At 43.6% G+C, this 10,760-nt stretch overlaps 1 protein-coding gene across 2 annotated transcripts in view; it reads right to left on the bottom strand.

Moving 5' to 3' along the window:
- The window catches only part of LOC110529523 (tyrosine-protein kinase Fyn), an 86,697-nt gene extending 77,702 nt beyond the window's left edge, over window positions 1-8,995 (bottom strand). For both annotated transcript variants that reach the window (XR_005052821.1, XR_005052822.1), the window contains exons 1-9: window positions 8,325-8,995; window positions 7,358-7,461; window positions 6,584-6,738; window positions 6,247-6,415; window positions 5,690-5,813; window positions 5,099-5,205; window positions 4,166-4,377; window positions 2,947-3,055; window positions 66-278 (exon numbers count right to left, since the gene is read on the bottom strand). The gene's annotated coding sequence lies outside the window, so the exon portion shown is untranslated. The remainder of the gene's footprint in view (window positions 1-65; window positions 279-2,946; window positions 3,056-4,165; window positions 4,378-5,098; window positions 5,206-5,689; window positions 5,814-6,246; window positions 6,416-6,583; window positions 6,739-7,357; window positions 7,462-8,324) is intronic.
- Between the last annotated feature and the right edge of the window lie 1,765 nt (window positions 8,996-10,760).

Here is a 10,760-nt window from a genome sequence, read left to right as displayed (position 1 = left end):
GAAATACTATGTAATAGAATCTTCTCACTGTTTTCCACTTCAATGGATAGAGATGGGATTCAGACCTGATGCTGGATCCCTCCACATCCTCAATGGTGTCAGCCAGGGGCTGGTGGGCTGTCTCAGGCAGCAGCAGGGTGAGGGCTGCACCTAGCAGAGTACACAGGCCAAACAGCACCATGGGAGCATTCTTACTGACACCCCTCAGCAAGTAGATGATGGGAGCCAGGACTCCCCCTGCCCTGGCACACATGGAGCTCATACCAATTCCACTCTGCCTGTGGAGCACAGAGGAGACGTGTTCAGACAAAATAACTCCACATTGTCGCAGCACTGTAATTAAGAATGTGCAGTAAGACCCGTTCTGCCACATCTCCAAACAATTAACAACAGCTGCTCAGCTAGTCTGCTGCCTCTCTTCTTATTGTGGTTGTTTGGGTCAGAGAAATGTACACTAGGCAAATCATGGGAAACATCAGAATCTGATTTAAATGTTATGAATAGTTTGAATGGTTAGACACCGGGCAGGACACTTCCTGAAAGTGAGATATACACTACTCTTCAAAAGTTTGGATAGAAATGTCCTTGTTTTTGAAAGAAAATAAAAAAAATTGTCCATTAAAATAACATAAAATTGATCAGAAATACAGTGTAGACATAGTTAATTAATGTTGTAAATTACTATTGTAGCTGGAAATGGCAGATTTGTTATGGAATATCTACATACTGTAGGCGTACAGAGGCCCATTATCAGCAACCATCACTCCTGTGTTCCAATGGCACGTTGTGTTAGCTAATTCAAGTTTATCATTTTAAAAGGCTAATTGATCATTAGAAAACCCTTTTGCAATTATGTTAGCACAGCTAGCTAAAAACTGTTGTTCTGATTAAAGAAGCAATAAAACTGGCCTTCTTTAGACAAGTTGAGTATCTGGAGCATCAGCATTTGTTGGTTCGATTACAGGCTCAAAATGGCCAGAAACAAATAAAACATTTCTGAAATTCGCCAGTCTGTTCTTGTTCTGAGAAAGGAAGGCTATTCCATGCGAGAAATTGCCAAGAAACTGAAGATCTCGTACAACACTGTGTACTACTCCCTTCACAGAACAGAGCAAACTGGCTCTAACCAGAATAGAAGAGGAGTGGGAGGACCCAGTGCACAACTGAGCAAGAGGACAAGTACATTAGAGTGTGTAGTTTGAGAAACAGATGCCTCACAAGTCTTCAACTGGCAGCTTCATTAAATAGCACCCGCAAAACACCAGTCTCAACGTATGCAGTGAAGAGGTGACTCCAGGATGCTGAGGTTAGAGGTTCTTGAGGTTAGACCCACAGAGAACTGCTCATTAAAGTAACTAACTTTGGCCTTCCGGATAGCCTGAGTGCACTTATTTCTCATTTTCTTGAACGACAGCCAGTCAGTCTAAATATTTGTGTGCCGAGCCTTTTGCCAAATGGTATTCTTGAGGTGGAGTAACTCTGCCAGATCACGGTCGAACCAGGGGCTGAACCTGTTTTTAATGCATATTTTCTTTATGAGGGCGTGCTTGTTAACAATACCACTGAAAATATAAAAAAAGAAGGTTCAAGCATCTTCGACAGATAATATTGGTGATATTATACCAATTTACAGAGACCAGGTAATGAAGGAAGGCTTGCTCATTATTTTTTTTTAGCACGAGTCTATGACAAATCAGGACAGGTAATTTAACTGAGCAGCCATTCAGAATACTCTTGTGACTTCATGCAACAGTTGTTTCAGCCCTTATCAGAAGTTCAAAGTTAGGAATTAACAGACCTTTATACACCCATTGAGTCAGTGTCGACTATTGCAATGAGGAAAGACGTTATTGGCATTTGTTGGTAAAAGATGTGTCCACATGAAAAAGAACACACGCACCATTTACTTATCGATGTAAAATGCAATGAAGAAGTATTACGAAACTTAGCTTAACATATCAATAATTTTTGCTGACTGAAGTGGAAACAGTTCTATTTCAAATACTTGTTTTGATGTCTCACTATGGATACACCTGGCCATGTCCACAAGCTCGAAGAAACCAATCACACAGTGTCTGTTCGAGAGACAGGTCAAATGGTGAATGAGGTGAGCCTCCTTCATAAAATGAGCCACTTGCCTGCCAAGTTTGTCATTCTTGCCTCTCTTCCTTGTGGAAGTGACTGTGTTCACTAAAGCTCTCCTCAGCGCGACGTGATTTCTGTTTTTTCTACTGAACTGTTTTCATGCGAACCATGAAGTTAACACTGCAGAACATAGTATTTCAGCTCCTGTCGATAGTGTTGAGTACCGACCAAATACATTTTCTACCCGTCAGTCTCTAGCTCTCGAGATTTGGTTAGCTATCGCTGCAAGGCTTTAGCTAACTTGGCTAACTAGCTGCAAGTCTAGCCAACCATGCTAACAAAGGACTAATACAGATACCTCCCGATGAGCCCTGGCAACTGCCGCTACGCAGTGATCTTTTGACCCAGACGCACAGAGTAAAACCATGGCCCTCTGAACATGGCCTGTGAGGAGGAGAATCTGAACGCGACTTGCCTCTTGGAGTCTTCTAGACTACCCAGGAGCCCCTTCTACACGCTCACTGTATGAAACAATGGCGTGTTATCGTTCTTATGACATACCTTCTCAGCCCTCAACAACAAAATTAAGGTCACAGAGATATTGACAGAGTCAGTTAGAGGATTAACTCCAAGGATGGTTAGACTCATGTTGTGATCTAATGCTCTATTCCTGAATGATCCTGATGGAAACCTGCCCAGACATCAGCAGTCCACATTAGTCAGCAGAACACTCCAAAAGTGTGTCCCAAATGGCACCCCATTACCTATGTAAAGGAATAATTTTGACCAGGGCCCATAGGGCTCTTGTTAAAACTAGTGCACTATATAGGGAATAGGGTGACATTTGAGTCAGACGCTCACCTTATGACAGTAGGGAAGACCTCTGCTGAGTAGACGTAGACGATGGATAATGAGGCGGTGATCCCAAACTTCCCCACCATAGCCAGGACAGTTCTAATAATGGAGAGATCTGTGTATATGTGTGTTGGGGGGGGGGGGGGGGGGGGGGGGGAGGGGGGGGGGGGGGGCATGGAGGGAGAGAAGTGATGGGGTTAGAGATTAAACAGGGGGTATGGGGGGAGAGAGAAGTGATGCGGTTAGAGATTAAACGGGGTGGGGGGTATGGGGGGGATAAGTGATGGGGTGAATGGGGGGAGAAAAATGATGGGGTTAGAGATTAAACGGGGAGGGGGGAGAAGTGATGGGGGAGAGATTAAACGGGTAAATAGCTAGGCTATTTGTGTATAGCATCTGAAGCTCTAGGTTACATCACTGTGAATCACTCTCCAGCATTCCTACTGGAGACCGTAACCACCTAAGGTAGTGTAGATCCTACTGGAGAACGTAACCACCTAAGGTAGTGTAGATCCTAATGGAGACCGTAACCACCTAAGGTAGTGTAGATCCTACTGGAGACCATAACCACCTAAGGTAGTGTAGATCCTACTGGAGACCGTAACCACCTAAGGTAGTGTAGATCCTACTGGAGACCGTAACCATCTACGGTAGTGTAGATCCTACTGGAGATCGTAACCTCCAAGGTAGTGTAGATCCTACTGGAGACCGTAACCATCTACGGTAGTGTAGATCCTACTGGAGACAGTAACCATCTACGGTAGTGTAGATCCTACTGGAGACTGTAACCACCTAAGGTAGTGTCTTCAAGTGTACGGCTGACATGACTTCCATGAGGGCCCCGGTGGGAGTTAATAACAACTCTACACCCAGGAGGTTAAGTCAGTAACAAACTCTGGTTATTACAAAATGAGCTAGTTATATAACATTTAAATGTGGCTTGCAGAAGTTTTTCAGTTTCGAACATAAGCCAAGTTCCAAGCCACAAAGACTTTCCATTGACTACTAGCTAAGTACTTATAAACAAGGCTATAAAACTACACAACTATGACATCATTCAAGGACTGCCATGGTTTAATTACACTGGTAAACAACTTAATTCAAGTCAACTGAAGTCTTTTCAGGGCCAGGAGGATACTGTAACTCGTCATGTAGCTCAGGATGTGTTTAAACGTCTTAAAGCCGTATTGACACCCAGCAGAGTTTTCTGTGGAATGGTCCATACCATCAGGAATGAAGATGGTTAGCAGGCAGGCCAGGCCTCCCACAGCGAGGAAGGCTAGCTGGGATATCCTCCTGGAGCGGTTCAGGGTAAAGAGGGTGATGGTCCTGGCGGGCATCTCCACCAGGCCAAAGATCAGCTGGGTCAGGTAGATGTTCATCCCAAAGTCAGAGATGTTCAGGGACAGGCCATAGTAGACCAGCACGTTGACAAACCTGGACAGACACAGAGATGGAATGGTGGAGGAAACACTGGTGAGGAAAGGGAAAGATTAATAACATCGCTGTCACTGCAGTGAAACAAGGACTCCTTTCTTCTGCTGGTTTGACATAAGCCTATCATGCAAAGTGGAAAGATGTCTGGGAAGCAGAAATGTCTCTCTAGCCACAGACTGGATAATTGAACCAAAATCAAGGTACTTTCTAACAGACTAATATTACAGTATATACCTCTTGTAAACTGTATTTGACACGGAATATAGTGCAACATTTTACAGTAGTGATATCTATTGACAATGTTTTCTACATCAACACTCACTTCCCAGTGCCTGGGAAGCTACGTAAAGTATTCCCATTCAAATAATAATCTTTCAGTGTTGCCTCAGTGAGTGATACACTGCAATTCAAATGGCTTACACAGCAAGCATAGTGACCTGAGGAGGCCTTAAGAAGCCTGTGCAGTGAACAGTTCTGAGAACTACATTGGCGTACCACATCAAGGGAATCAACCCATAATGAAAATAGTTAATAATGAATCATTAGTGTGAATGATACATGAATGTTATGAATTTTTGGCAGAAACAGAAATCTCAATGAAACAGTAGTTGATACAGTAGATTTGATTAATTATTGTTTGCCCCACAACAGGATGTGTCCTGACAAAGTTCTACTGCGAACATCACGCGGAATACTGGGAAAGGAGCGGTATGACACTCACCACAGGTAAAACATGATACATGAATTCCTCCTCATTTTTGGCGTACGGACCAGGTCAATGACTGTGTCCTTTTTCCTCTCCTCCATCTTCACCATATCGTTGTACCCCTGAAAAATAACAAGAGCAGATGAGCCCTGAGCATTTCACCTGATGCTTCTCAGAAAAGGAATGACCTCATCAATGCAAAAAGCACACCAATGCAACTCATATAATTTGCATGTCCCGCATGCCTACACAGCATAGAGGATAGCATGCAAAGCACTTTAATATGCTCAGGTTTTGGCGGTATTGCGCTCAACATTGCCTGTACATAGAAACGTTGTTTGGCAAGTGCTTTAATCAAGGCTGTTGGAATTTCATAATGATCAATGATAGCTTAATCTCGTCCACCAGCCGGCTATTTCTCTCTATAGCAATTAGCCTTAATGATACTGTACTAGCTTCACAACAACAAAAAACACACCTGATCCTCAATGTCCTCCTGAGTCCAGTTATATGTGTGTGTGTGTGTGTGTGTGTGTGTGTGTGTGTGTGTGTGTGTGTGTGTGTGTGTGTGTGTGTGTGTGTGTGTGTGCGCATGCGTAACCACACCTGACGTATCTCTATGTCCTCCTGCAGGGGTTTGCCGTTCATCAGAGCAGCTTTCCTGATCAGATCCATGGCCTCCTCGTTCCTCTGGTTGGCCATTAGCCACCGAGCCGACTTGGGTAGGACCCTAAGAATGTAGAGGAGAGGTGTTGACCCACAGACATAAACAACTACATATGACTCTCCGCATAAGTTTGGCACCATGGGAACAAGAGATATAAACATGAAGATACATTTAGTCATGAGGCAGGATATAGGCCAATACTAGTGCTAAAATATTAGAAAAAGAAAATAAAATAATTTGGTACTATGCACACAATTTTGCAACTTAGATATACTTTAGGTATTCCCAAATGGCATTCAATGACCCATCTGGTTTTGATTATTGATGAAAAAAAAGAGTTCCTCTACATTCTCTTGAATTTCTCCTTCAGTGAGTTGTCTTGCTAGCCTGGAATCCAAACTGAATGATCTTTTCCCTTCATGGAAGATATTGAAAGTGAGTGATATTCCGTTTGTATTTAAGGCTACAGGCGTGCTGCAGCTGGCCAGTGACTCACCAGATGTAGAAGATGAAGAGGAAGCCTGGTGCTGAGATGGCCAGTTGGAGCTTACGCCAGTCTCTGATGAGGTAGGCCAGGCCTGCCAGGGTGATGTAGCCGAACCCAAAGAAGTAGTCTGTGATGATCCCAGCTAGCATCCGGTGCTTTGATCCTGTCCACTCTGTGCCTGGGGGCAACAACAGAACAGTATAGAGGGTAGAAAACTAACACCTTATCATCTGAATTTTTTTCTTAGATCACAAGTCAAAATGTTATTAATGTTTCATGTGTGTGTGTATGTGTGTGGTGTGTTTGAGAGAGAGAGTGAGAAGGAGCGAGCGAGAGAGAGACTAACCTAAAACAAATGCGTTCATGATGACAGCTGAAATAGTTGTTCCAACCACAAAGCGCAGAAAGACATAAATGTAGAAATTTGGGGCAAAAGCAGCACCAACCCCAAAGGTTGACTGGATAGTCAAACCAACCAGGATGATGTTCCTGCGTCCAAACCTGAAACAAGAAAGAGGTAGCAGCTACTCTTCCTGGGGTCCGGCAAAGTTAAGGTAGTTATACAATTTTAAGAACATCACAATACATTCATTACAGAATTCACAACACACTATGTGTGTTGAGAATGAATTAGACTGTTAGGGAGTGGGGGGTGCTGCAAATTAGATGCACTCTTTAAAATACCCAGTGTTAAATGCTTCAAATGCTTTTGACCTTTGACTTTGGCCAACAAGAGTGCATTTCAAATGAAACCACTGCCGCCTATAAATATCAATGAATGAGACAGCTAGTACTGAAATAGTCTGTACAGACATTTTGTCTGTGTACTTTCTATGAATAATCCTAGATACACAAATCAAATATACTAGCAAATGCACATAGCAATACAAGCTGCAAAGTGTTCATTGAGCTCAATTTTAGTTTTACTTCACCTAAACTGTGACTGACCTCTCTCTTTATATTTGTTTAGCATGACCTTTTATTAAGTTTGTGACCTACCTACAATAGATGTTCCATGGATCCTCAGGCTCTTCAATTTATCTTAGCCAAGCTAATTATAAATTTGATTAAAAATACATAAGTATCACTGGTGGAAGACGCATGGTTGTTTTATACTTACTTATCAGCTAAGGAACCAAACAGCACGGCGCCGACCAGAAGACCAAACATGTAGATTGAGGAACCAATGTTGTTCAGATTGGCATTATCACACACCAGATCCCACTGTCAAGGACAGAGGGTTCAAATGAGATGAAATGCTACATCATATTAACAAGCCCATCTGTATTTTCACCTACATTCTTTATAAACCATGTACTAGGTATAACATTTCAGATTTCAAATGATACTATATCCCTGTTACCAGGCTTTTGTCCTTGATTGACTATACATAGCCTATTACACTGTGAAGGTTCACACTCGCACAACACGGTAACTGTATTTTGACTGTGGTGTCCTACTCCTTTGCCCCTGAGCAATAGAAGCCTGTGAGCACCTTGCTTCTCAACAGATTCCAATAGAAGCCTGTGAGCACCTTGCTTCTCAACAGATTCCAATAGTAGCCTGTGAGCACCTTGCCATTCAACAGATTCCAATAGAAGCCTGTGAGCACCTTGCTTCTCAACAGATTCCAATAGAAGCCTGTGAGCACCTTGCTTCTCAACAGATTCCAATAGAAGCCTGTGAGCACCTTGCCATTCAAAAGATTCCATCGAAACATCCTTCAGGGCACTGACATCAATCAGGGTGGAATGTGACAGAAAATATGAGTTATTATAGATCATACAGACAGCCTCCCTCCAACAGTGGGCCTCACAGTGAAGGTCTGATCCCAGTGTTTATAAATCATAACAGGTTCCAGAAAGACTCAGTGATTTCCAGAAAGTAGTTCCAGAAAGAATACAACACACGGTGACACACCCCTGTCCTGAAGTTTCAGTGCTGCTGAGTTCGACATAACAAACGGCAGAGGCTTCATGTGAATTCATCTGAGAATGTGGGACAGAGGGTAATGATCATGTTTGAACCAGACAGAGACAGAGGCTGACAGATAGACTGACAGAGAGACTGCACCACCACTTACTCACCTCGGTTGCCACGGTGCTGTGGAAGGTCTCTTTGCTGAATTCCCATCCCCCTTGACAAACCCCGGTGACGTGGTCATCGCTAAGGGCCAGGGCGGTGCTGTGATTCAACTGGGCTAGCGGGGTGCTAGGGACCCCCCCAGGGGCAGAGCAGGACAGGTCAGGGTCACCGTCTGGGCCCATAACCAGGCTGAAGTTGAATGCGTCTGAGCTGGCGGGCAAGGCCCAGGTGGTGTTGTTGGAGCGACAGAGATGAGGGGGGACGGCCCCCGTGAAGACCGATATCAGCATGTGGAACGCCAGCAGGACCTGGGGGAGGCAAATCCACACATACAAGATCTTCTGGAACTTGCCAAAGCCACCGATATGAGAAAGAATCTCGTCAAAATTCATGCTTCTTTCCATAGCTGCTATTTCAATGCAGACCCTAATGTATCATCACAGATACAAGAGGTCTATCAGAACAGTGCTCTCTCAAGTTGCCAACAAAGATTTTAAACTTCTGAATGGATTGAAAGTGGAGTGGACAGACGGCTGAGAGGCAGCTGACACCTCACAGAGCTCAGGATAAGCTATACAGGCTGGTTTGTGTAATTCTCATTCACTCCTCATTCAGTTGAAGTCACACCTGTCTATGGTGTAGTAAACCCTGAGCGCAGGCAGGCTGCTGCCGCTGTCTGTAGTGTTGTGAACTTGAAGCACTGCATTTGCAGGGTAATATAACCATTCTGTACGGGGAGGGAGGGCCCTAGATCCTGAGGGTGGAGTCTCAGCTCAGAGGGAGGAACTGCTCTTCGTGCTGGCTGAGTGACTGCATTTGTTAAAATCTCTCTATACTGTATATCCTTTGCTCCCCATCTCTCTGTTTTTTTGCATGGTGAGAGTCAGAAATGGTGGAATAAGTCATATTTGTGTGTGTGTACAGGTGTGTATGTGTGTTGTTGCAACAACGATGAAAGCTATAAATCCACTTGACTGCCTCCTGGGACACTACAGTTGCAAAACAATATCAGTGGAAAACTAATACAGTTCTAAAGAAATGCAGATTCCATCTGGTATCCAATGATTCATGTTACATAGAGATGCCAACAGTGGAGAGCTGGCTAAACTGGCCAGACAAAAGCAACAGATTAATGCCATGGGAAGAAGGGATTAAGGTTTGTCCCCCTGACACCAATGAAAGAGCTGCATTCTGGCAACTCCATAATTATCCATCACCAAGGCTCCCGTTCCTCGGTCTTATCATTTTATCCTTTCCCCTGTTGTGGATTCCCATGTTTGAATACGGCGAGCGCTCTTTTCTCTTAGTGAGCTGCAGCCCATTGCTCTCAGCGGACATCCCAAATGACAACCATTCATCAAAAGGGAACAGAACACCCAGGGGTAACCAGAGAGGGGCTGACGTTCCGCATTCTTTTGAGAGGTGTGGGACTCCAGTTCCAGGTTTGCGTACTATGCCAGGACAATACACAAAACACAAATACAAACATCTACAGTATATGACCTCTCCTAAATGACAACATTAAATTAATGAATGACAACATTGCACCTAGGAAAGGACATTAAAGTCGGATGTTCGAATGGCTGCAACTGACTATCATTATCATATTACTCAGACTCACATGTGAAACTCAGCATGTGAAGTTTTCCTGTGTCTAAAGTGACATAAGCTGCATTTAGACAGAGAGACTAATCATGACATTTTTTCCACTAAATGGTCTTTTGATAAATCACATCAGATCTTTTCAATTTCATTGAAATGACGTTGAAACAACATTGATTCAACCAGTGTGTGCCTAGTGGGTATGCATTAGTTCCTGTAAATGGCTGTGTTGTAGTGAATAGGCAACATAAGGTGCATTGCTTCTTTATCTGGAGAGGAGAACGGGAATCCAATTGTTTCTCCGTGATACAGATGTGGAGTGCCATAAAAGGCAAATGCCTTCTTCATAAAGATGACCACAACCAAATAAGAAGTCAATCAATGACAAGGATAGCAAAATACTGAACAAAAGCATTTACCCAAACATGCAGCAATTTCTAAGATTTTACTGAGTTACAGTTCATAAAAGGAAATCAGTCAATTTAAATACATTCATTAGGCCCTAATCTATGGATTTCACATGACTGGGAATACAGATATGCATCTGTTGGTCCCAGATATCTTTAAAAAAGGTAGGGGTGTGGATCAGAAAACTAGTTAGTATCTGGTGTGACCACCATTTGCCACATGCAGCGCAACACCGCCTTCACATAGAGTTGATCAGGCTGTTGATTGTGGCCTGTGGAATGTTGTCCGACTCCTCTTCAATGGCTGTGCGAAGTTGCTGGATGTTGGCGGGAACAAGAACACGCTGTTGTACACGTCAATCCAGTGCTCAATGGGTGGCATGTCTGGTGAGTATGCATGCCATGGAAGAACTGGGACATTTTCAGCTT

Source organism: Oncorhynchus mykiss, chromosome 8, assembly GCF_013265735.2.
Source record: "Oncorhynchus mykiss isolate Arlee chromosome 8, USDA_OmykA_1.1, whole genome shotgun sequence".
NCBI lineage: Eukaryota > Metazoa > Chordata > Actinopteri > Salmoniformes > Salmonidae > Oncorhynchus > Oncorhynchus mykiss.
This window is presented reverse-complemented; position numbering and strand designations above follow the sequence as displayed.